This window comes from Ambystoma mexicanum, chromosome 6p (assembly GCF_040938575.1).
Source record: "Ambystoma mexicanum isolate Mex_15411 chromosome 6p, UKY_AmexF1_1, whole genome shotgun sequence".
In the NCBI taxonomy this organism is placed as follows: Eukaryota; Metazoa; Chordata; class Amphibia; order Caudata; family Ambystomatidae; genus Ambystoma; species Ambystoma mexicanum.
Genome location: NC_090935.1, coordinates 422608430 through 422634817, shown reverse-complemented (window position 1 = coordinate 422634817; position 26388 = coordinate 422608430).

Here is a 26388-nt window from a genome sequence, read left to right as displayed (position 1 = left end):
CTTTAGCAAAATGGCAGCTTCCATCCGGGGCGTCTATAGTTAGCGCAGCTGGCTTGGGTGCCCGACTCTTCCTCCCAGGGTAATTCTACAATGTGTAAATAAAAATAATTCAATTGGAAAATATCAAGACATTAGGATAGGTCACATACAGAAATGGGACTTTTGAAAGCATTGAATGAGATGGGCGATTGCTCTGATATAAAAAACACTCTATTATATATTGTGATTCTGCTGTTCTTAATAAAAGTAGTTTATATGCTTTCATTAAAGCAGAATCCTATAATCCCCTCCCCACCTGCACATTTCACAAATGTAATTGAATACTGATCTAAAGTTATTGGTTTGTACTACATTGATTTATTTGTACTGTGGCAATTGTGCAAAACAATGTCAGGGGCCATGTAAACATCCATGACAGTTACAATAAACAAGCATGGGCTCTCATAGACTCACTAAAATACTTGGGTACATTCCTTTCCCTGTGTCTGTTGGCCTTGGCCAACTTGTTTCCCTACAAATGTTTCAGCATACACCCCCTATGATCCCTTACCATGGAATATGCTGACTTGTGTTGGTGAGCGATCTGGGGAGCCACAAGTTGGGCGACGTTTGTACATAATTACTCGCGATTGTGGGACCTTTTTAAATTACTATGGTGGATTTACACCATTGAAATGCGCTGTGAACTCACCACAGTAACTTACATAGTTCCAACATACTTATTAGATAGCTTTAAAAGGCCTAGAAGTTAGAGATTGAACAGATATAATTAATAATAGACAGTAAAAATGCATCCAGCCATCGAAAAGGCACAGCCCGAAATAAAGTTGGCTAGCCAATACAACAAGACATTAGAAATGCCTGACCCTAAATGGCTTCTAATTGAGACATATGGCAATATAGGCAAGCAACTGGGGCCTCATCACGAGTTGTGCTGTAGCCCTTAAATGCAGCGGTAACGATATTACCACTGAATTTGAGGGCTGGCCCTATCATGAGTTGGGTGCTAAATTGGCTGTTTTACCTCAATCTTTTTACTGGAGGTGAAAATCCCATTTAGCGCCCTGCTTTGGGCAGTATTACCGTAGGCTGTATTAGCCCGCAGTATTAGCGCAGAAAATACCCCATTGGATCCAATGGACCCAATGGAGAATGGGGATTTACGTTAACGCCCAACCCGTGACTCGGCGGTAATACTGCCTGACTGGTGGGTGCTAAGGCTATTACAGTCAGGCGGTATTACAGCCGGGATACACCCCAACTCGTGATGAGGCCCCTAAAGTCTACATCTGCGTCCAGCATCACAACCCCCCGTTTCTGCATTTCTATAGCAATACTCTTGGCTCACATATAAACAGGGCAGCTGAACATGCGCAGGGGCCGGCTGGGAAAACCAGTCTGAGGCAGCTTTGTGGTGAATAGACACTAATGTAGAGGAATCCTAATGCAAACTCCTAAGGGTGTTGTTCAAGGTTTTATCATTAACGCTTCATAACACGAACCCCACCTTGATGTTCCTTAACATTCAGTGGCAAAATCATACATGAAGCAATGGAGGGAGAGGGTAATTAGCTGCAGATTTCCATGGGACAGAGAGCTGAAACCCTAAAGGACAACTTTGGAAATGTTAGTAAGCTTTCATTGACAGAGTCCCAGTTTGAAATGAAATGTTTGAACGGCCCTGATGCGGGTCCTACATAGAGGTGAAGCTTAAGCACTAACTAAATCGGTGTTGTGCAAATGTAACTCCTGGTATGACTCGGATCTCGTCACCCTTAAACGCAAGTGCAGAGTGGCTGAGAGGAAATGGCGTGCTTCATGTTCATCCTCTGACAAACTGGCCTACCGCCGGCTCCAAAGGCAATACCGGCTCTCCATTCTCACCAAGAAGAGAGCCCTTATCCAAGCCCGCATCTCTGAGGCATCTAACAATTCGGCCGAACTCTTTAAAATCTGCAAGGAACTGGCCAACCCTGCCACAGTCTTTACCTCTCCTGTCCCCTCCCAGACCCTCTACACGGCACAGGACATCCTATCCTCACTCTCCTCCTACCAACTCCCCCCTCTATTCCCTGCTCTTCCTCAGGCCCTTCTGAAGCCACCCCGCCTCCTTCCTACTCTACCTTTCCCCTTTTTTTCTGCTGACAAGGTTTCGAGACAAGTCCGATCTATGAAAGTCTCGTCTAAACAGGTCCACCCATGTTCCTCCAAAACTATCAAGGACCACATCGACTCCTTGGCTCCTGCCCTGGCTGACTTCTGCAATCACTCCTTCGCCTCTGGAGTCTTCCCATCCCCCTCAAGCACGCCCTTGTGCACCCCCTTCTTAAGAAACCATCTTCCGACCCCTCCTGCCCAGCTAACTATCGCCCAATCTCTATCACTCCCTTCCTGGGCAAGCTCCTGGAGAAACTGGCCATCTCCCAGCTTAATCTCCATGCTGAATCTGTTGGTAGTCTTCATGACCATCAGTCTGGCTTCAGGGCTGCCAGAAGCACGGAAACTTCTCTCCTGAACATCCGTGAGGACCTGCTCTCAAACCTTGACTCCAACACCCCTTGTGTTCTCATTTTGCTCGATCTCTCCTCTGCCTTTGACACTGTCAACCACAACATACTACTCAACCGTCCTTCCTCTCCAATCGACCCTCCCAGGTCCAACTGGGGTCCTTCCTCTCTGACATCTTTTTCTCTACCTGTGGTGTCCCCCAGGGATCTAACCTCTCTCCCTGGCTGTTCAACCAGTACTTGGCACTTCTTGCCCACCGCATCGCCGCTCTCTGTCCCAATTGTCAGTGCTATGCAGATGATACCCAGCTCATTTTCAGGCTACCCTCGGCCTCCTTTTCTCTTTCCCTCATCTCTGACTGTCTTTCTGCTATCCAGGAATGGTGTGCCGCCAATGACCTCAGCCTTAATGCCAGTAAGACTGAGAGTCTACTCATCGGCACACCCACTCCCTCCTTCCCTGCAACTCTCTGGCCGGCCTCTCTTGGCCCTCTTCCTGCTCGTACCTGCAAGGCTAAAAACCTTGGGGTCATCTTCGACTCCACACTCTCTTTCTCTCCTCACATATCTGATGTCTCTAAGAAGTCACACTACCAGCTTCACCTCCTCAGAGGTATCCTTCCTTTCCTCTCCCTCCCCCAGAAGCTCACTGTCTCTAGAGCCCTGGTTCTCTCGAAGCTGGACTACTGTAACAGCCTCTATCTAAATCTGCCTGCCTCTACTCTGCGCCCTTTGCAACTCATCCAGAACAGGACTACGAGACCTGTCCTTGGCCTCAAGCCTAGGGACCGTATCTCTCCAGGACTGAAATCACTACACTGGCTCCCAGTGGCTGCGAGGATTAAGTTCAAAACCCTCTGCATTGTCCACAAGGCCTTCTGGGGCCTTGGCCCAAAATACCTTCAACTCTCTCTTCCTAAATATCTTCCTTCTCAAGCTCTTTGCTCATCCACCTCCAACTCCCTCAGGGTCAGCCGCTTCGCCAAGCGACGAGTTGGGGGTAGATCTCTCTCCGCAGCAGGGGCCTCCCTCTGGAACAGCCTTCCTGCCCCCCTGAAACTTGAGGAGAACCATCTCTGGTTCCGGAAGCACCTCAAAACCTTTCTCTTTGCCTCCGCTTTCTCTCCCTCTCTCCCCTGCTAAAATCACTGAACCTGCACTGAATCTGCAACTGGGCCACTCACCGATCTCGGTCCTTGGCCCAGCCACTCTTCCTGTACTGCCTCCCTGCACTACGGGACTGTCGCTGTATCCTACAGCCCCTCCTCCTGGCACTTACCTTGCACTTGCCACCAGCTGTCCCTATTATATATCTTGTATTCTTAACCCTGTACTGCACTTTTCCCTTCCCCTCTACCCTTGCACTTGCGCGATCTGAATGACACCTGGCCTAGTAGGATCGTTGTCTGTCTCCCCTTGTTCCCCCTTGCCTCGTCACGCCTTGAAACACTTGTGTATAGGCACGTTACAAATGCCTTATCATATCATATCATATCATGCAATCACTGTAACAGTCACTTGGCAATTTGAGCACATTACACTGTGTATACACACGGTGAGCAGTACACTGTGCTGATCTGATCAAGTACCATGTTTTTGCCCTTGCTGGACTTACGCATCTGTGTGCTGCTACTGCCCGATTACATGGGTTAGGCACCACGTATTTGCACATTGTTTTGACTTTCACATTTGTGTGCTGCTGCCGCCCTGCAACATGGGGTAAGCACCTTGTTTCTGCACATTACTGAACTCTCGTATTTGTGTGTTGCTGCTGCCCTGCAACATTGGATATACACCATGTTTTTGCCCTTTTGCTGAACTTACGCATCTGTGTGTGGCTTCCCCCCTACTACATGGGGTTGTCACCATGTATTTACACATTGTTTTGACTTTCGCATTTGCGTGCTGCTGTTGCCGCCTTGCAACATGGGGTAGGCACCATGTATTTGCACTTTGTTTGACTTTGCATCTGTGTGCTTCTGCCGCCCGACAAGATGGGCTCAGGCCCTATGGATGTGATCACCATGTTCTTCTCTTTTTGCACTTGGTGTATGTTGTATTATCTGTTGCACTACCCACAATGTAATTCACCACTTGCGCTTCATTTTCTGTAACCCGAAGCACTTACTGTAACCGTATTCTTAAATTAAAAGCGCCTAGATACCTCTGGGTTTTGTGCGCTATATAAGTGTCTAAATAAAATTAAAATTTAAATAAAGTATGTCATTTTTGGAGTTTTCCAATTTATTTATATTCTGTTTAATGTTTTAGGTTCGTCGGCATGCGGCCATCTCTGAGAACAATAGATTTCTATTCAACTGCAAGTGAAGCATGGCCAAAGCTTACAAACACCCATACCCAGGTGCCTCTACCATGGAAGCCAAGCACAGCAGAAGACCAGTTCAGAAAGTGAAGTACATGGCCATGCAGTGAAGGGTTCTGCTACTGAGCAGAATATGGGCCTCATGATATGTTTGACAGTCCAGAAACAAAGTGCCAGTAACAGCGTTTAACAGCACTTTTCTGGACCGGCAAACTACAGGTTTGCTGGTGGGGGTTACATAACTTATCTCGAGCCAAGAGCTGGCATTAAATAGATGGTATTTCTGGCACCAGTATAACCGGTGCCGTAAATACCAGCAATTCCCCCATAGAGTCCAATGGGACTCCATGGAATGGGGAATTACTGATATTTCTACTGTTTGTAATATCCCGGTAATACTCCATATCAGGCAGCAGAAATGGTAATACCGTTTGATGCTATCCCACCAGAATAACCGGCGGGACACCACGAAGCTTGAAATGACTCCCCTATGTTCGGTCTCCAAAAGCAAGGGTGGGGGCTCACGTGCAAGGCACTGAAGCTGGAAAATTGGGAAGATCATCAGACCGCCCCAGTGCACTGGTGCAGTAATATAATAATATTAATAATATTATAATAGTAATATTATAGCTCAGTGTGTCTCTTCCAGGGCAAAGTGAATACTCTGCCCTGATGTTCATGGAGGCCATTTGCTGTGCTGCACTGTGTTACTATGCGTAGCAGCGCTGCGCAAATTCTGCTGCTGTGCATTTGCGGGGGCTGTGCACTTGTTTCTTAGTCCCTGTCATGTGTGCCACAGAACTGGCCCAAAAGACTCACCGGCCGCCACATATTTCCTCGGTCTGCCTCGTTGCCGTGCACCGATGTGGGTGATGGCAAAACACCACAGCTGGTTTTTCACCACTGTTACTGTTCTCTTTACCTATGTGGTAATATTATTAGCTCACGGTGGTTATAATAAACGTGAAATGCTGTTGTCACTGCCCTTTTGTTATGCATACTGTGGTAATTTGGTATTTGTGGCAGTATCCTCGCCACTGGTTAGCCGCTTCTTCTGGGAGCTTGACGTTTGGACACTGGCTAGTAGTGGCCCTTATTGTCTCAATTGTCCCCTATTGAACTTCACTGTCAAGTTGTCTCCTGGGTAATCTCATTAATTTGGAAAGAAAGGTTTCGGTAACAGTTGCACATGGTTGGAAGTAGCAAAACTATCATCTTGTTAATTTGAGGCTATCGTTTTTTTATTTTTTTATTTAGTTTACATTTTTAAAAAGAAATGGTGTCCCTGGAACTGGGGATCTGCCTGTGATGCAGTGAGTAGAAACACCATTGAAGTAGAATCTGCACTCCTCAGATAATTACACCACGCAATGACAAAAGAATGGAGTAGTGCCTCTGCAGAATATTGCCACCACCCACCAAGGCAATCCACATCGCGCGATAGCTCTGGGCAACGCGTTTGTCTTGGAAGCAAAATAACGCAGAGTATCATGTGTTTGAATCCCGGTCCCGCTCTTAGCGGCTGGCCTTTGGCATGAAGTGAGGTATTCATAACACAAAATAGGAATACAGGCTGCACAATGCAACTGCCGTGTCATTATGCTGCACAGCCTCAGTGGAGTCTTGTGGGACACTAACATTTAAATAGAACACAAGACTGATACAGAAATTAGTGCGGCACACAAGCTCCACGAAAACTGGAGTTTCTGACTGTCGGCCTACATTTGCTGTGCTATGAAAGCACAACAATGATTCGGCAAAAAAGTCAGAAATTGGCATATTTACAGAAGCCACGGGGGAGGGCTGACATGCAACCATGGCAGTGTTTTTCTGAAACGATTCCCATCACGAGTTGAAATCCCCTGAGTGGCAGAGGCCATCCTGCATAGTGCCTAGGGTATCAGAGCCATGCTGCTCTGGGCTGTCTTGTTTCCAAGACAAGCGCATTGCCCCTGAGTTATCCTCCCAGGCTAGGAGAGTACTTAGGTGGTCTCTCGCCCACAGGTTAGCTTGGTAGCAGCCGAAGACTTGTCATTGGGTCTGGAGCCATACCTGGGTGGATACGTCACAAGTTAATCACTCCTCTCCTTATTGGGGCCAACGTGCACTTAGCTTGAATCCCAGCGGGAGCGACTCAACCCATCATCCTTTCGAGGCCATTAGGTTGAGTACTGTTGCATACAGTAATTATAACACCCATTATTACAGAGCTTAGAAGTGGGAGAAAGCAAGAGTAAGTACAATATAATAATGGGAAACTAATAATAGTATTATTATAACATACCATACTTGCTGTTTTTCTAAACTCATTTGCATTAGTGTTCTGCCCATGGTATCATAAGCCTTCATAAACCTTTTGTAGGAAGGGTTATCAATATGTACTTTACAATGGCTATCAAGAAATGTGCAATTTATACTTGAAAGGAAACTGTTCTCTATTTTGCGGACTGTGGAGATATTTACACTGAACTGTGTGGGCATCTGTCCTGAAGGTAGTTTCAAATGCTCTTTAGTCCTCACATAAACTTTCTAACTTGGGAACAGCACCGCTGGGATACTCGGTACTGAGGGCCCTTCATAATAGGTCCCCCAAGGCCATCTTCCTATCGGTCTCTCCTTTTCTAACTTGACTTATTTGGCCAGTATCAGTTCCATGGAGTCCCTCCTCTATAAAGACTGGGGACAGAGAGAAAAGGTCTGAGTGTTGCTGCAGTAGCTGTCAGCACCCGTTTGGTTGGCCATGTGTCAGGCTTGAGGCAATTTGCACACCCTTCAGTGAGTCAACTTCCGGTTCACCTCTCAGGAAGCTAAACTTCCTCTCCTACTTGATCAGCTGCAAGAGGAATAACATCACGTAAACTCAGTGGCAGTGGTTATTTTCCACGCAGCCTGGGGAATCAGGCAAACATTTTCATCTTACCGCCTTTAAATAATGCAGCGCCCTAAACCTCTTTGCACTTCTCATAAGTGTAGGTAACATTTACACATAAACGCATCACCGAATGGGACAGGTTCTGCAAAAATAACTTATTTTCCAAAGCAACAAAAGCTTTTTGCACATATATGAGGTACGTATCACCATCACATAAACAAAACAAAGTACACTCTACACAAACCACTTTAAAAAAAAGAACGATAGTTTACTTGGTCTCATGTCCAACCTAAGTTTAACGAAACATTGAAACATATTAAGAGAAACCAATACCGTGCCAGTGTAATATTGATCAATCAATCGATTGTGGTCCGATCCATACACCTTTACCAGGCACTTCCACCTGAAGATGCACAGAGAAGATTCCAACTCCTTGGGGACAATTGTGTTATACTCTAGCCTTAACAGTGGTAGCGAAAGTTGGTGTGTCAGCTGGAAATACAAAGTGATGGGGTGTGTTAGGAGCATACTGAGTAGTTCTTTATAGACCCAATCGATCATTGGCGTTGGTATCCTTCGCATGTAACTACTGGGGTAAGGATGGGGGTTGTGGAGGCACTGCATGGATTACTTACTGGTGATCATCATCACTCTTTGTACTCTTCCTTGTCACAGTACTTGCGCCCCATCTCTCCTACCCACAAAGGGATGAAAGTAACTGCTCAGGAACTTGATGAAAGGAACGTTTGCATTGTGAGACAAAGGGTTTGTTATGCCCCAAGAGAAAGGGGCAGGGTATATACAAAAAGTGGAATGTCATGGAGGTTGGCACCTCACATATACGTAACAGGATGTGGACGAGTAAGACTAGGAGTAATGAAGATTACATGTAATTATTCTGCGCATTTACAAGCTTTCGAGATTACAGGCGATACTTCCTGTCATTTACAGTCAAAAAGTAGTAGATATAAATCCACAATTCCTGGATATCATTTGAGTTTGTCGCATCACCACCACACAATGGGTATCCATTTTCTTTTTTTTACAAATTTTATTTACAAAATCATAAAATCACATACATCTGTATACATTCCATAAGACAATAAAATCCCCCAAATTACTCAAACGATTAAAAGTAACTATATACACCACAAACCCCAACCAAAATCTCAGCAATTCCCAGTCACCACCCCACAGCCCCTATATACACATATAATTTTTCAAGTATAGTATAACTGAAGAAACCTTCCCCAAATTTTCTCAAATAATTACATTTTTCGTTCTCTTCTGTAAAGTGACCTCTCCGTAGCCGCCAAATCTTGCATTTCAGTCAACCATGTCTCAATACAGATTTCCAGTTTCGCAAGACAATCTTCTTACCAATCATTGCCCCCCGGAACAACCACTTCTTTTAATTTAAATTAAGCCCCTCCAGAGACTCATCATCCCCCAATATCGCCATTCTGAAGTCCAAAGCTGGTAAACCCACAATCACCTCACCGCACACACGACCAACCTCACTCCAGAACAACCTCACCAACCTGCAGTCCCACAGCATATGCTCTAACATACCCGTCACATGTATACACCTCCAGCAATCCGAACTCTCCGACAACCCCCTACTCACCATTCTCTCCGGAGTCCAAAAAACCAGATTAAGAATCTTTATTTGTCTCAACCTCTCTGTGAGCCCCAAAGAACACAACTTAACATTTTCACACATCCGGCGTCACAATCCTTCAGAAATATCCGATCAAATCCTCCTACCCCACTCCTCCCTTAGCAAGTCATTACCCTTGTAATGCAACATAATCTCCTTATTTTTATAATCCTTATACACACGACTGGCCAGGCCACTCTCCCTCCCAATCGGCTTTCTAGTAAACAAACGCAAATCTATTCTCCGATCAAAGTCCACAGCCCCAATTGCCCGTTTTAGTTCCACATAATCTGCGATCTTAAAATTCGCTATGGTAAAGCAGAGTTGCAGTTCCCTTGCTGTCATCCAAATACCGTCTTTAAACAGATCTGCCACCCAACACACTCCACCCAAAAACCAATCCACCCAAAAAACCACATGACCATTAATCCTAATAGCAGGATTAAACCACAATGATGCACCAGGTTCTTTAAATCCATCCACACCCAAATACTCACACAAACTCTTCCAAGAACCCCTCAAATTCTCAATCAGCGGATCTTTCACACTACCCTTTCTCGATACAGAAGTCAAGACCGCCCGTGGAATCAACGGTCCAACAAAGCTAGTCTCAGCCTGCACCCACACCTCCTGTATTTCATCCAAGAACGGTACAAAGAAATCAGACATGAAAGCCAAGTGGTAGGCCCTAAAATTAGGAATCCCCAAACCGCCCTCATGTAGTGGCAGTTGCAATTTCCACAACTTTAATTTCGGTGGCTTCCTATCCCACAATAATTCTTGAAGCATCCTGTCAAAATCCTTCCAAAATTAGGACGGTAACACCAAAGGAAGCATACTTATGACATAGTTAATTTTAGGGGCTGAGATCATCTTCAGTGCGTTCACGTTGCCCCAAAGCGAGAGATTTAACAAACTCCATCTGTCCAGCTCAACCCTCAACCCACTGCACACTGATTTCGTATTTTCGGAGATCAAATCTCTAATCACGGGAGACAACTACACCCCCAAGTACCACATCTTAACAGGACACCAGCGAAAGCCCAGGTCCACCATAAATCTCCTGTTCACAGAGTGTGTTAAAGGTATAACCTCTGATTTAGGCCAATTAATCTTGAATCCTGAACATAACTGAAAGTCAGCCATTATCTCCATAAGCACCGGAACAGACCTTCCCAGATCATCCAGAGCCAACAACATGTCATCTGCAAATAGCCAAATCTTTTGCCTCAAACCCCAGCTCATAAGACCCAACACCTCATCTGCCTCCCTTATAGCCTCAGCCAATTGTTCAATGGCCATCACAAATAATAGCAGCGACAAAGGACACTCTTGCCTAGTCCCTCTCTCCAGCACAAACCTACCAGATCGCATACCATTTGTGTTAATCTCAGCAGTCGGAGTAGCGTACAACAGCCTAATCCAAGAAATACATTTCTCACCAAAACCCATCCTAGACAGAACCGAAAATAGAAAATCCCAATTTATTCTGTCGAAAGCTTTCTCAGCATCCAACGACAACAGAGCACAATCACCCTGACGTCCCTCCGAATTCGAAATAGTATTCAATATCCTCCTAACGTTACTAGTGGTCTTCCTTCCTTTTATAAACCCTGCCTGGTCTACATGAACCAATGTCGGGAGCAAATGTTCAATTTGGAGCGCCAGCAATTTAGCCAGAATTTTGTTATCAACATTTATAAGGCTAATGGGTCTATAACTCGAGGGTAGGGTATCATCCTTTCCCTTCTTCAGAAAGAGAGAAATCATAGCGTGCCTAGTAGACTCAGGTAGGACACCAGTACCAAATGACTCCAAATACATGTCCCTCAAGAGCCGAAGTGCCGACTGTGGTAGCAACGTATAAAATTCGACTGGAAACCCATCGGGGCCCTGGGATTTCCCCACATTTAACTTTCCAATGGCCTACTCAATTTCCTCAACCGTAACTTCTGCCTCCAACACCTCTGAGCCGGGGCACTAATCCTTGAGAGATTTAATCTATCCATCAATGCCTCGCCCCTGCAGCCACTTCAGGTTCATTTTTTTAAAGATTCACATAAAAGTCCCGAATAACTTTATTTCACCTGGATGATATGTAATTTTCCCATTCACATCAGGAATCGCCGTTATGGCTCTTTCAGCATCCCTCATCCTCAACCTATAGGCCAACCATCTATCACACTTCTCTCCCTTCTCATAGTAATCACACTTAAGAAGCAAGTTAGGACGTTCTGCATGTTCATCGATTATCGACTTCAATTCTCTCCTCGTCTTCTTCGGTTCCGCCAACACAGCAGCATCAACTGGGCCCAACATAACTCTCTTAGATAAGTCACTCCACCTGCTCCCCAGCAACGCCTCCCAGTCATCAACCTGTCTCCTAAAACCACTAGATACAGCAATCAAGGGCCCTCTTATTGTACACTTCAGAGCCTCCCAAACCAAACCAGGTCGAACTTCCCCCGTATGATTACTCTCCACAAAACAATCCATCTCCCTTCGCAATGTATCCACCACTTCATCTTTGTATAATAAGTCAATATTCATCCTCCACAAACTACGCCTCTTGATTACATACCGCAACTGCAACAGTAGAGTCGCATGCGCATGGTCAGATAACAATATACTAACAATTTCGCACGTCTTATAAGATTCAGTCATCCTGGCAGCCGTCAAAAACATGTCCAACCTCGAATACACCGAATGCTCCCCTGAAAAGAAGTTATATTCACATGTGGTCGGAAGCTCCATCCTCCAACCATCCTTTAGATCATGTTCCAGATGTAAACCATCCAATGCCAAACGTTGCCTGTCAATCCCTCCCCCTTAGCCGATATCCCACTCCTGTCCAAAATGGAATTCAACACAATATTAAAATCACCTCCTAAGACAATGTCCCGCGATCCCAAATCTTGTAAGGTATGTGCCACTTTCCTAAAAAAGTTCCATCATCCACTGATGGCGCATAAATACTACAGATAGATACCAACTGGCCTTGCACATCTATTAACAAAGCCACCACCGACCTTCTCTATCCGACACCTGTTTCAAAACTTTAATAGGAGTGTTCCGCCTAACCAATATCGCAACACCCCTTGATCTCGAATTAAAAGAAGCACCATAAACCTTCCCTACCCAGCCCTTCCGCAACTTTTCAATCTCATCTTTCATTAAATGTGTCTTCTGTAAGAAGCATACATCTGCCTTTTGTTCATCCAGAAAACGTAACACTTTTATTCTCCTTTTCACATTATTCAACCCATTTACATTCCATGTCACAAGTCTCAGTACATCACCATCTTCAGCGTACCAATCCAATCCCCACACAAATCCAAAGGCCCGACCAGTAAATCAAAGAAATCTGGTAAACTATGTACACCCACTCCCCGTACACCCAACCCACCCCCTCTGAAACTGATGCAGAAAGCAAACCACAATGCAACACAACAGGTCAAGAAATACATTCCAAAAGCCCCAGTGTCCCGGCCCACCCCCCAATCACTTTGAACATACAATTCAAATCTATGAAAGTCCAGCAAAATATACCCTAAATCCCCCATCCCCCACAACTGAAGCACACCACCTATAGCTTTGGTACCATAGAAATAGACAGCTGCCAATCACCCACACAAAATACACATATATCACTAAAGTAACAGGATCCACACCATAACCTTTCTGGCTAAAATGACCCACCCCTCGCACATCCTGACTGCTCAGTATTCCATGATACAATGCGAAAAGCTGCTCCAAGCAAACCACTTTCCATAGCACCCAGATCTCTCCCCCGCCTCAGTCGAATCACACCCGAACCCCACATCCCATCAGACATCCGTCCCAGATAACTCATGACTCAAGCTATATTAAACAATAAATAGCAAAAGCAGTAGCCGGATCATCCCCTCGTATCCACTCGACACAATGGAGCACCCAAGTACAGCAGCTACTAATATACACAGTTCAGAGATAGAGAACCTAATCCGGATGCGACATTCATGCCTTGAGGACTGTAGTGAACCCACCCACCCCGGCAGTACCTTATTCAGATGACCATTGAGAACACACACAAAAACAACAACCGCAGACTAGAAGAAGCTCAACAAACAAGAGCAGAAAAATCTGCAATGATCTAAACCAAAAACTGTGTCACCCACCCAAACAAAACCCAAAGTCAACCCCAACATCATCCCCCCAAAACTCCTAATGCTCGTAATTAACACAATACATTCTGGAAAGCAGAACAAGCATTTTGGAATCGATAGACATTTTGAGGGGCAGTGCCAGAATTATAACCCGCATAGTAAAAAATAAATAAATGGGGGGGGTTAAGTCGCCATCAACACCACACGTGTCATCAGCAAGAATAGCCCCTCGTATTGAACCGACATCACATGGACCTCATAACTGTACAGCACATGGCAATAGTACAGCAGACTTGAGAGTGCGCCATCTATATTGCAAGCCTTCAAACTTATTAATGTAGTATTCACTGTGCGTAAAACCCACCGTGAACAGACCAAGTGGCACAGTCACCTACAACTTCCATGTGCTTAAAAGTGACAAACATCACATGGAGGAGGTCAACTGAAACACCACTCAGCGCCTTAGCACTGAACTCTACACGCACATGCATAATCATACAGCTGGCAGTGGCACCTGCGTATGGACCAGTAGCTTAACGGTGGCTGCCGTACAAGCCGGCACCTTAAGGTCAGATTCCATGGCGAGTTCGTAATCTGTGTAAGTGTGGATCTGTACAGTACCTCATCCGGGAGATTCCTTCCCATTCACCATTCACAGAGACGGCTCCGCTGTGCCTACGACAGTCGAGCAGCAAAGTTGATCCTCAGACACTCCGTACCAGCCAAAGACGTATGGCCACTTCCGTAATCAGAGGACAAACGTCATTTCGCAACTCCACTTGACTAATCTGACCAGGCGGGTCCATTCCTCTAAGGGCGGGTGCTCCACAATCACAGATCAGAGCAGAAAAAATGCGTGAGCAAGCATCTACACAAATGTATCTTTGAATTTACTGAACGTTCAACTGCATCAGGACCACAGCGCCATTTTAAATCATCAAAACCACCAAAACAAAAGTCTTTAAAAACAAATAACAAATAAAAACACAGATTAATCCAATAAAAGCCGAAGCTAATGGGGTGTGACATCGGTATTTCAAGCATCTCTGGTGTGCAGAGGCTTCAGCCAGCACATAGCTTCTTTTGGGTCCGAAGTAACCCTTTCACCTCCTGGTAGTGCAACGGTCAGAATATTATTCCTGTTCAGGAACGCCTTCACTCCCACCAGCCTAGCCAAATCCTTGGCTTCCTTGAAAGATTTCCTAATAAGCAGAGTTTCCTTTGGATAGTCGGGGTAAATAAAAATCTGCTTACCCCCATAGGTAACATTACCCTTCTTCCTTGCATTTCTGAGGACCTCCTCTATGATCCTGGTGCAAACAAAGGAAAGAAGAATCTGCCTTGGGTTGGGATTGCCTTTCCTGCCAACCCTATAAACATTGTCAACATCACCATGAGAAATTTGCTTTCATGCAAAGGAGGATTTCAAAATGTCCAATGACAGCTTCAACAAATCCTCAGCACTATCCTCCATTACACCAACCAGTCTCAAGTTCTTGCTTCTGAGCTTCAAGTCCATTTCCAAGTGCTTGTCTCTTCCTTTCTGTACTTCTTCTTTCAAGCTGTTATATGCCCTGAAGCTGCCCGCTATCTCACCAGATATTGAATTAGATTCACTTACTAAGGCAGAAACTCTGCAATCCAGCTGGGAAACCTTCAGGGACATATCCTCCATAGATGACTTAACATCCCCAACATCCTGAACCACTTTACCAAGATCTTGAGCCATCTTCAGAAGCAGAGAATAAATATCTTGGGTGCTGGGAGTTTCCCTCATTACAGAAGCAGATTGTGATTGTTTGGGGATAGGATTGTCCGCTGTTTCAATTTTCTTCTTAGTGTTCATAATCCAAAAATAATCAAAACAGGGAGAGGGCCAGGAGCTACAGGATTAAGCTGCTGCCTCTGCTGCCTGAATTCTGGAATTCCCATTTTCTTTTTAAGTGTAACTTTCAGGCAAGTTGCTGCGTACATTTGCACTCCCGTGCACGTTGGTCCCCCCTGAACAATTTTCATCATTAGTATTAAAGAGTGTAAGAAAAAGTATTGAAGCAGACAAAATCACTTTAACACCTTTCTTTTACAAGGAATGCAAACAGTGTAAATGCCATCTGTCGCTTTTGCATGTCAGACAGCACTTACAATAGATTCCTATGGAATACTGAAGTATTTAGCAGTTGCTAAAAACAGGAGGATTCCATAGGAAACCATAGAATTAATGCCAGCTTGAAAGGCCAGGCTGGCATAAAACCATTTATATTTTGTGGGCAGAAAAGGGGATGTATGGACATTGAAATCCTGTTCCACAGTGAGATCTCTAGAAATCAATATTAGAGGATACAAACCTGGGGGCACACATAGAGCAAGGGGGGGTGGGTAGTGGTACATCATTACGGGTCTACCGGTCAAACTGGTTTAAATCAATATATATTTTAACAATATGGTTAAAAAAATTAGAAATTATGCAAGTTCAGAGTGGGTTTTAGACAATAAACCTTCTTCATCAAGTTAATATACAGTCTAAAAAGTTATCTCATATTCAACAGGTGCAAAAAGCCTCATGAAAAACGTCCAAAGGTATTTTGCCTTTTCCGTGTTTTACTGTGTGTTTTCCATGAACACGTATACGTAACAAAAGTAATTACGTCTGCAATCCCCCCTTCTTTTCCCTCTCAGCAAGTAACTTAAAGGTCCAACACAGAGCACCCTGAATGGCACCAGCGCTAGCCTTACATATTACAACTCCAGCATGACAGTTCAAAAACTCTTCATTAAAACGCCCCCTCAGTGTTTTGAACAAATCATTCATAACAATGTTTCATCTAACCGTGGTATATTATTTTAAGTTTATCAATAATAATATCATGTTTTTATCCAGTGCTTCATGCAGATACCTCCCACGCCTCAATATTGAAATAAGTGGTGTTATTGCCTGAAATTAAAGGTAATGTAATAATATGCAAAGTGGTCTTGTATAGCTCATCTCTGAAATTTGTCGTGGCTTTGTGTCTAGGGATGTGTGAAAATCCTGCTGGCGAAACGGAATTGGTGAAATTCGCCAACAATTCCATTGCGGCAGCTATGCGAATTTTCACCTTTATCACTGCAGTTTTGGTGGGTTTTTTGTGGCAGGCATTTCGTTTTTTCCTGAAATTCTGTTTTTTGTGTGGTCCGAAACACACAGAAATTACATTTTGCCCAAATACTAAATGTAAAGGGGCAAAACACCCCTTTCCTGCTCAAAATTTCATTTTTTTAAAAACCGAAATTGTGAAAAACACAATTTCGGGTGTGAAAAGCCCCCAATCTGCCAATCGGACTCCATGGCCGAAATTAGCACATTGGGCCAAATTTTCCAGGAATCTATTAATTTTCCCACAGAACCAAATTAGTAATTTTCGTCCACTTGTGCTTGCGTTGTGTGTCTTTGACAAAGTATAGGATTGACTGGTTATAAAGGAGAGGGAGGTACTAAATGTATGTCTATGAGTGTTGGCCGCAGGTACCAGAGTTCTGAGTGCTGGTATGGTTCTATGTAATTTGTGAGATTGACACTTGGGTATGTGTATTTTATCTAGAAGGAAAAACTCAAGATAGATTAGATGACAGAACTGGAATACTGGTAGGAGTCAGTATGTGATAAAGCCAAAGAGTTAGCAGGCTGTGAGCTGCTCTCCAAGGTTCCTGTGGTTGGCATGGTGCTGGCATGCATAAATCTGCCATGTGTGTTGTAGTCCTTTTGTGTATTTGGCAGGTGCTTATAGATGGAAAGGTTGAGAAAGCGTCCTATTAGAATTGTAAGGTTATACCGAATCAGTAAAAGTCTAGCTGTGTTGCTATCCATCATCATAAGGTTTTGTTAGTGTTCTGGATTCCATTTTATGATGATTGTGGAGTGCTATCACTGTATTATGAGTGAAAGAAAGAAACAGTGGGGGAGACTAACATGACTGGGTTCCAATCGCCAAGGTGTTCTTGATTTAAATGTTATGCACAGGGATATTGCACATGTCATTAATGCTAACCCAATTGGGTGAGTCTCTGTTTCGTCCTGTTTGCAGGAGTGGTGCTCTGATCAGTCGTTGTAGCTAGATTTGTGTTAGATTTTCTGTTGTTAAAATCCAAGTGGCACATCCCTTTGGTCTTGCCAGACCACGCAGGCTCATCTGCCTGGTTCTGGCGAGTCTTACAGCCCTGGCCTGGGGTATCTAGAAGTTAAAAGTTCTACCTGGTCTGGTCTTTAGAGGGTGTCAGTCTAGTTTGCCTGTTGCGGTCTAGTCACCCGCCAGATTTTCCAAAGATTAGAAGTTTGTATCTTTGCAGAGTTGCTTTGGCATTAGGTTCCACAGGTTGGTTGATAGGAAAGAGAAGGAGGATCTTGAAGGTACTCAATTGATCAACTTCCAAAGGTAGAAGGGCCAAGTCGACACACAGATGCCATTGGGAATGTTTAATTAGCATGAAATCATGCAGCCAGACGTCTTTGGTTTGAAAAAATCTTCCCACACTACCTAGGCACTGCAATCCCTACACCGGCTCCCAATCAAAGAGTATTCTTTCAAACTTTGGACTTCACTAACTCACAGGGAATACCAAGGTATGCGTTGGAAGGAAACGTGTTTAGGAGGCTGGTGTAGGTTGCAGGGCTGGGTGAAGATATATCAGGGCTGGTGGGAGCACATTTCAACTTGGTGTTTGCGGGGCCCCACCTTACAACTGGGTAAAGCTGTCTGAGGAACCCATTGGGTACTGACATTATAATTAAGTCAAAAGAATAGCTGCAGATTATCATGGGAGCGAGCCAGCCAGACAGTGGGGAGCTAAAATACTAAATGTCTGCTGAAAAGCTATGCAACACCCTTTCAGAGCAGGGTGCTGATGTCGGGGTAACCAGAGTGAACAGCGATGAGGTGATAAGAAGGAGGTGAGGGCTGAGGACTGTTGGGTGTCATGACCCACGTTTGGACTATTACGCTGCAACATTTGGTGCTGTGGGTTTAGGAAATCCAAGAGGGCGGAAAAGCCCACATGTGTGCCAGAATCCTGGAGAACCGTGCAGTTTGCGCACAGCAAAATGTTCCCCTGACCTGCCACCCACCAGTGCGAGCGTGATGGGCCAGGAGTGCCATGGCCGAAATGTATGCCAAAGGAAAAACAGCAGTGCCGGTTGGCTCAAAAAGCGCTTTGCAATCACCTTTGTTTCATTGAAATGCAAGCTAAAAATGCCTATTTTAAACATTGCAAGATATTCAAAAATCTCAATGAACACCAGCAGGCATTTGGCAGAATGTAGTCTTGTGTGCATACAAAATCTGGAAAGAGAAAGAGCCCAAAACAATGTTTATAAAAAAACTGGCTGAGCTGTGGATGTCAGCAGCTGAAGTGAAATTGGACTGAAAGACACTAAAATCTAAATGTTTAAAATAAATGAGTGACCTACTCTTGAGTGTCACATGGGTTGAAATTGTTTAAATGTCATAGTTTTGAACTTAGAATCAGCATTTTAGCTGCATGTGTGAAAATTGTAAGTTTGATTTGGATGAAGAAAAACTGGGAACCAAAGTGACATTTAGCTGAAGCCTGGCTTAAGAGAGTGAATTCTGCCCGGCAACTACCCCCGACAGGAGTTGAAACCTGATCAGCAGCTGTATTCCCAGGCCTGGCTGCATTCTGCTGCCCCTGCCAAAAGGAGATGACACCTCTCTGATTGAATTAGGGGAGGGGCACCTGGGGACTGCAGGAAACTAAACAAAGCACTGTCCTTGGCCCAGGCAAATGTTAAATTAGGGGGGCCGTAAATGGCTTCCTCTTGGAAGGAAACGGGGAGGGGCACTGCTTTGAAAAACCACACCCCATGGGGCCAGAGCATAATTTTAAAAAGATGGATAATTCATAGTGCAGACTTGTAAAAATTATATAAATAACATCATCGTTCTTGTGATTTTTCTGTGCACATTTTAAGAGGTGTTAGGACTCAGTGATATGTTCTTGGGGATAGTAGCGGAAAAAAGGTTGTTACTCCAAATGTATGCATGTTAAAAATCTGACACTTTATCATCTGAAACCCATATCCCTGGTGCACATTTGTGTAAAATCTGGAAAGGTTTAGAGGTCGTTATCTGGATGAAAAGGGCAGAATTCTGTCATAAGTGGACACAACATCTTACAAAGACAGGGATCGGATGGTTTGGTGCTACAGAAAATATGTTAACTGGACATATAATATTAGAAAAATGGTACATAGATAAATATGTATTTGGATCAGAAATAGATTTGTGTGCAATTTGACAAGGGGGGGATCCTCTGACCATAAACCTACCTCATCACTCTGACTCACAACCCAGTTCCCCCAATCAAGGGAGAGAGGAGGAACTGGCCAATGATAAGTTGAGAGGGTTGGGCATGCAGAATGAGCCGACCCACCCATTTTCTAAACACATAAAAGGAGACTGTGCAGGACAGGTAGACACATTCAACTTCCATTTCCTTGTGGAGCACGCTGACAGACGACTTCACATCCAGAGATCCGGACTGACTCCAGCAAGACAGAGACCAAAATTTAGAACTCTGACTCCAGAACTCAAAACAAAGGCCTAACCCACAAGCTGAGTTCTCTTCAGCAGGCCTCAAAACCTAACCAAACTATTCACAGCCGGGCGAGCTGTTTGAATACTTTGCCAAGAACTTTTGCCGGAACCGCTAGCAGACCCAGAAGGCAGAATTATCCAGAGAGACCAGACCCAGACCAGAATGCTGAGAGCTGACCCAAATTGTTGTGCGCAGAACCAGTACCCAGTGGCGAGAGAACCGCAGCCAATTTGACCCGATCCGTGACAAAGTCGCATTCCTGTCCAAAATATGGTATGAGTACTCAGCCACAACTGTGCAAAACCCAATCTCTTAGTTTAATATAATCTAATTCAAACTATTTTAACCTATTGAGAACTGCATCATAGAAATCGTGTCCAACCGTTAGTTGGACACGACTCAGTCCTAGGAACGAAATTTAACTTTTATTTTAAAGCTGAGATTCTAAGCTTTCCAACGAGCCCTAAACCGACTACTCCTTATAGTGCCTCCGTAATTGCGCTCGACGCACGCGACTAAATTGCCGCGATTTGACATTTTGCTTCATTCCAGCCACGTGTGAAAACATTTATCTTTTGCTTCCATCACGGAATTCTGTTTTCAACTTGATAACCATCCCTGAATCATTTATAGGGCTGGCCTGAACTGATTTAAAGTAGCTATCACTCACCCTGAACCTCTAGAGGGAATTAAAATAATTTGTAGCATATTTTTCCCTTCTTTGCATACCACCTTGCAAGTACTTTGCCTGTGTTTACAATCATCCCTGTTGCTCTCAGCTTGCTAGGGGGGAACTGAATTCATATTGTACTGTGATTGTATTCCTGAAGACTGTGTGTGTTACTTCCACCTCCTTACATTGCATAGGGGGGGAGTGAATTGCCAAAAGGGGAAAAGTGATGACATTATCTTTTGCTGAAATCATATCAAGTTTATTTCTGTACTGCCTTTTATTCATCTTTGCATCTCCTGGAAACCATAAAACATTCTCTGATACCTTATTCCCCTGTTCCTAGTCATAATTCACCAGAACTGTGCTATTGTAGGATTACCTATTGCTGATTACTGCTTATATTCACAAGTGTGATATCAATTATTAATTTATTATAAAAGTGCGATATATATATATATATATATATATATATATATATATATATATATATATATATATATATATAGTGTTTAATTCACAAATAAACCTTTTAAATTTGCAAAACAAACTTACTTTTTGGCTCAGTGGGGTCAGGGGGATTCTAAGAGAGGGGTGTTATATAAGGGTTGTCATCCAGAGTACACGAACTGGACATAAAAATATATAAATAAGGGCTTCCCTTGGGCATCCCAGACCAGGCACTGACTTAGTGGGAATGCTTGATTGGAGTCATTTAACAGGACTCAGCCAAAGGCAGCCTGTGACATGCTACTGCACACACGAAATGTCTCAAATTAAGGAAGTATGATTCTGTGTCATATGACTGTTAACATGGGATAGCTGCTCAGGCTCTCCAGACCCCGAGGCTTATTATAACAGAAAAAGTTGAAAGGGCCTGCCGCCGAACCTGTTAGGTGGGTTAGCTGCAGGGAAGAATACGCTGCCAAATATTGAAATAACAATAGATGTGGGTGAGGTTAGTGAGGTCAGCGGGGGTATAGGGAGACAGAGAAGGCAAGACGGGAAAGATGTAGGTGTGGGTGTAGGTAACAATTTCTGTACCCATTCTGTATACGAGAAGAATTCACTTCTGCTGCCCATGCACTCACGCTGCCTCTGCTGTACTAAATCTAATTTTTTTCTGTCAAGGTGGAATGTGCACTTGAAATAACCCAGACTATGGAGCAATGAACATTATCTTGTTAGTTGGACCCTTCTACCCCTGGACTACCCATAAAAATGTTAGCTTGCTTTTTTTCGTGCATACTGTTTGTTATAACATATGTAGTAGTGTGTCAGTGGCAGGGGTGGACCATATGTCACTGAGACAGCTTTTTCCAGCTTTGAAATACCCCAACAATCTGGCAGAATGGCTGTTGGTGCACAGGACTGACTCATTGCTGCTTCTTTATGTGATGTATATAATGTGCAAGAAAGAAAGCTTTGGGGTGTGCCCTGTAAGGGCTCAGATTTTCCAAATCCTTGCCTTCAGCCCACTTCATTTGGAATTCTTCTAAAGTAATTGTAGTTTTCGTTTCAGACCATGAAGCCAGGTTTATAAGTGCCAGAATACAATGTGGAATGAGAGCTGGATTAGCATCTCACACCTGACATGTGCTGATTTGAGATGTCTTTAATCTTCCCGCTGGGTTATACATGTGCCAGTCACCTGCACATCACTAATAATTCAACTAGCCAATAGTATGCACTCAGCAAGAGAATGCATGCTTTCAACTAAAACAGACACCAGTCCTGCCTGAGCTTCCAATAATGTATAGTTAAAGATGGTGTTTAGCAGAAGAGATATGACTCCCATCTCAGCTTCAAATAATAAGCAGTCATTAGCAGGCAGTTTAACAAAAGAGATATCACTCAGAGCTTAGTCAAAGACAGCGGAGCAGACTACCACAAATGAGCGCCAATGAAAAAAGTGCAAAGAATTTGCTCTTTTCATTTGCGCTCATTGCTGAAATGCTCAAGTCACCTTATTCTCAGGGGTGACCTGAGCATTTCAGGAGAATCTGGACACTAGCACAAAGATACGCCATCCAGCGCCCTGGCACACATTACGGACACTAATGTATGACAGGCTGCAAGCAACCATTTGGTTCCTGGCAGCGCATTTCACTGAAACAGGCTTGGCGAAATGCTTGAGAAAATAAAAAGCATTTGCATCCCTGCTTGGGGGATGGAACTGTAAGTGTGGCAGCCGCGGTTGAAACCGCGGCTGTCACAATAAAAATGGGGTCAGAAATGTGCCTGTTCCTGTTTCAAAATTTGCAGGAGGTTAACGCTAATTTCTGGGTATTTAAAAAGTGGATCCCATTTGTGAATTCGTGATGTGCTTTTAAATGCCCAGCCACACCCCCTTATTTGCGCAAATGGTCAAAGGGGGGAAAAAGGTCTTCTGAATGCGCACATGTAAGATGCGTGCATTCAGATGCCATTTGTGTATTGAGCTTTCCCCTTTTTTATGCAAGTGAGGAGAGGATGTGCACTAACGTATCTCCTCACTTGCACCCAAAAATGTTGAGAATATGTACCAGTTTGTTTAACAAATGACCCATTGGCGGCGAGTACAGGGGGAAGAGAGTAAGTGTCCCGTAGTTCTTTAGAAATGGGGACAGGAACCTCACGTTGCCTCAGTTGAAACATTTATAGTTTTTAGTTTCCGGCTGTATATACTAAATGTGACTGTGTACAGTGTCTGAAAGAGCCAAAGATGAAAAAGTACTGTCTTTAAAGTCATGCGCATGAGAAGCACTGTTGTCAATTGAGTGATTTTGAGCACAATCAGGCATCAATATCCAATGTTGAAGGTAGAGTGATGCGTACTAAAGTAGAAAGCAAGCACGGTAGCTCAGTAGATTGAGTGATGGTTGCCAAGTTGTTATATGTTTAAAGTTGGATGTAAATTGGATTACCTTTTTTTATAGTTCCTCATAAAACAAGTATTGGCAAAGCCAACAGTTTTGGCATTTGTACAATCCTGGAATTGCCATTTGTCAGGCGCTTTCATATCAGTACTGTCTGACCACAAAATGGCAACACTTTGAAACTGGTGAGATTACCTAGGTATACAATATCAGTGGATGGCAAATGCCTATCCCATGCCCACAAAAAAGCCCAAACTATTGTCTTTGTCAATGCTTGTTTCTAACAGGCCTTCAGTGCAAATAACAGATATAAGTGATGTGGCTGGAGGTACACTTGATTAAGACATTTATATTACACCATTAGTGCATTTACAACTGATATTAACTCTCAGCAGGATGCTTAGAAACAACACTGGCAGGTTAAAAGTGTGATGTTACTGTTTGAGAGGGCCAGCTTAAAGAGATTTTGTCGTCTCGGTAAGAACCAGGAATTTCCTGAGACAGCTAAGCATGTGCTTACGGAATGTCAGGCAATGATGGACGATATAAAATTACATCTGGGAAAGCATGTTCATAATTGGGAGACTATAGGGAATATGCTGTTCTGGAATCATTGTGTCAATACCAATAGCATGCGCTTGTTAACTGCACTTTATACTATCTGGTTAAGGGTGGAAGTCAAGCTGGGCATATCTATATGAGGATTGCTAGGATTTGGCTAGGCCCTGTCTTATTATGGAAATTGAGTTATTGTTAAGGAGGTTATACCCTGTGATATAATTTATTATGACTATGAGGCAAGGACGATCAGTATGTGTGGCTCAAATTGATGATAGATTTAAGAGACAGCGAATGATTTCTTTTTTTAATGTAACTATTTTGTATTGTTTTTATATGAAGGTTTTTTTTATATTGCATTGTAATTTTATCTACTACATGGTTTATATTGAGAAGATGTATATGTGTAAAGTTTATTACTTAAACTAAATCACATTAAAGATATTATTATTTGTAAAGAGATCTCATAAGAATGTTTTTGTTGGTGGCAGCAGTTGGTGGGTGGGAATAGCCATAGGGCAGTCAATAGAAGGGCAAAAAACCAAACAACACCCACAAGCTGTATGTTCTTCCAAATATGCCAACTCCCTCCTACCTGTACTCAAATACAATAGTTTTGGCTTATAGGTAGCGTGCCACCTAATAGCCAAAACTAAAAACAAGACTTTTTCCATGGTTCACCAAACCCACTTCCCCAACTGCTGCCACGTTGGGTACTACCCGGGTTGGAGGTGGTGGTGGTGTCATATGTTGTTGTATCTGCAGTCATTGAGTTTGCTTGTGTTGGTCTCCCATTATCTTTGGACTTTTCGGAGTTCGGTGAAATGTGTTTTACAAATCGATACAACTGATTAGATCACAATGATTTTTTAAATGGACAACACTAAGAAAATATCACTGCTGTTTTTAGTGCTGGGCCTCCTGCATAGGCAGCTAAAAGGCAAACAATGGGATCAGTTACTCAGGTACAATTTTCGACTTTATTTTCAACTTTCCCTTCGTGAAAGCCTGGAAATGAGTCACAGTGTCGATTACTATATTTTGCCGGTGTTGTATGATATTCTGCATCCAGGATGGGAATGTAAAACAAAAGTTGGCCTGTGTGCTGCTCTAGGCAGGGCAGCTGACTCGGTGTTGCCTTGGCAGCAGCGTGTAAACTAAAAAGGCCCCAGGTAGGCAACTCCAGCCGCATCCCTGCCTGGTGAGCAGCATCAGCGCTGCCGGGCCTGGACAACAGTGCCACATAACAGGGCACTGTGGCAATGGCATCCGTGGTTTCTGCACCCGACTCTCACTGGTCATCGTTGCACGGGTTACTTCCTGCAGTGGTGAGAGGCTGACAGTAGGCTTGTAGAAGTTAAGTTCTACTCTTCCACTCGACTAGAAACAAGTGTTCCTGACAGTGTGCGGCTGAGAGGCAGTAGGATCGGTCATCGGTCTACAACAAGTACACAGTAAGCAAGGGCTTTCAGGGGGCTTGAAGGAATCATGTTGGGCTTGCCCCACGGTGGGGTGTGAAGTAGCATGTATGGAAACAGTAGGGTGGCCTAAACAAAGGCACGCCCACGTCATTGATGAGGAGACAAAGAAAAGAAAAAGAGAGTTCAGAAGGGCCCTGCGTATCATTAAGTCGGCAGGATTGTCCTCAGAAATCTATAAAGCAGAAGTCAGCAGAGAAAGAACCAATTATAAATCTTGGTCATATCTTCAAAAAGCTTCCCGAATACAGAACGATGGGGAACAGATGCTGAAACTGCTCAGAGAAGGGAACTCAAGGAATTTCCGGGCAGCGATTAGCCGATTTGAGGGTGGAACCAGTAGTTCCTTATGTCATCTAGTCTCCGAGAGAGGATGGGTGGAGCACTTATCAGAAGTCTTTAAAGATGTTAGTGGTTCCTCGTCTTCTAAAACAGCAAGGCCCAATGGTTTAACGTATCAAGTTCTTAAGAATGAGCCCAAAGTGTGGTCACATCTATTATCTGGTCCATTTAGGGAAATCCTTAAAAGACGAATATTTCCATCATCCTGGAAAGTCGCGTTGGTCATTCCTTTCTTCAAGAGTGGGATCATCGAGCAGCAGCAAACTATCGACCAATAGCTCTGCTCGACATAGAAAGCAAGAGCTTTATGAAACTCTTGTTGAATGAAGTGACCCTATGGACATAAGGTCAAAACATTTTGTCCCGATTTCAGACAGGCTTTCGAAA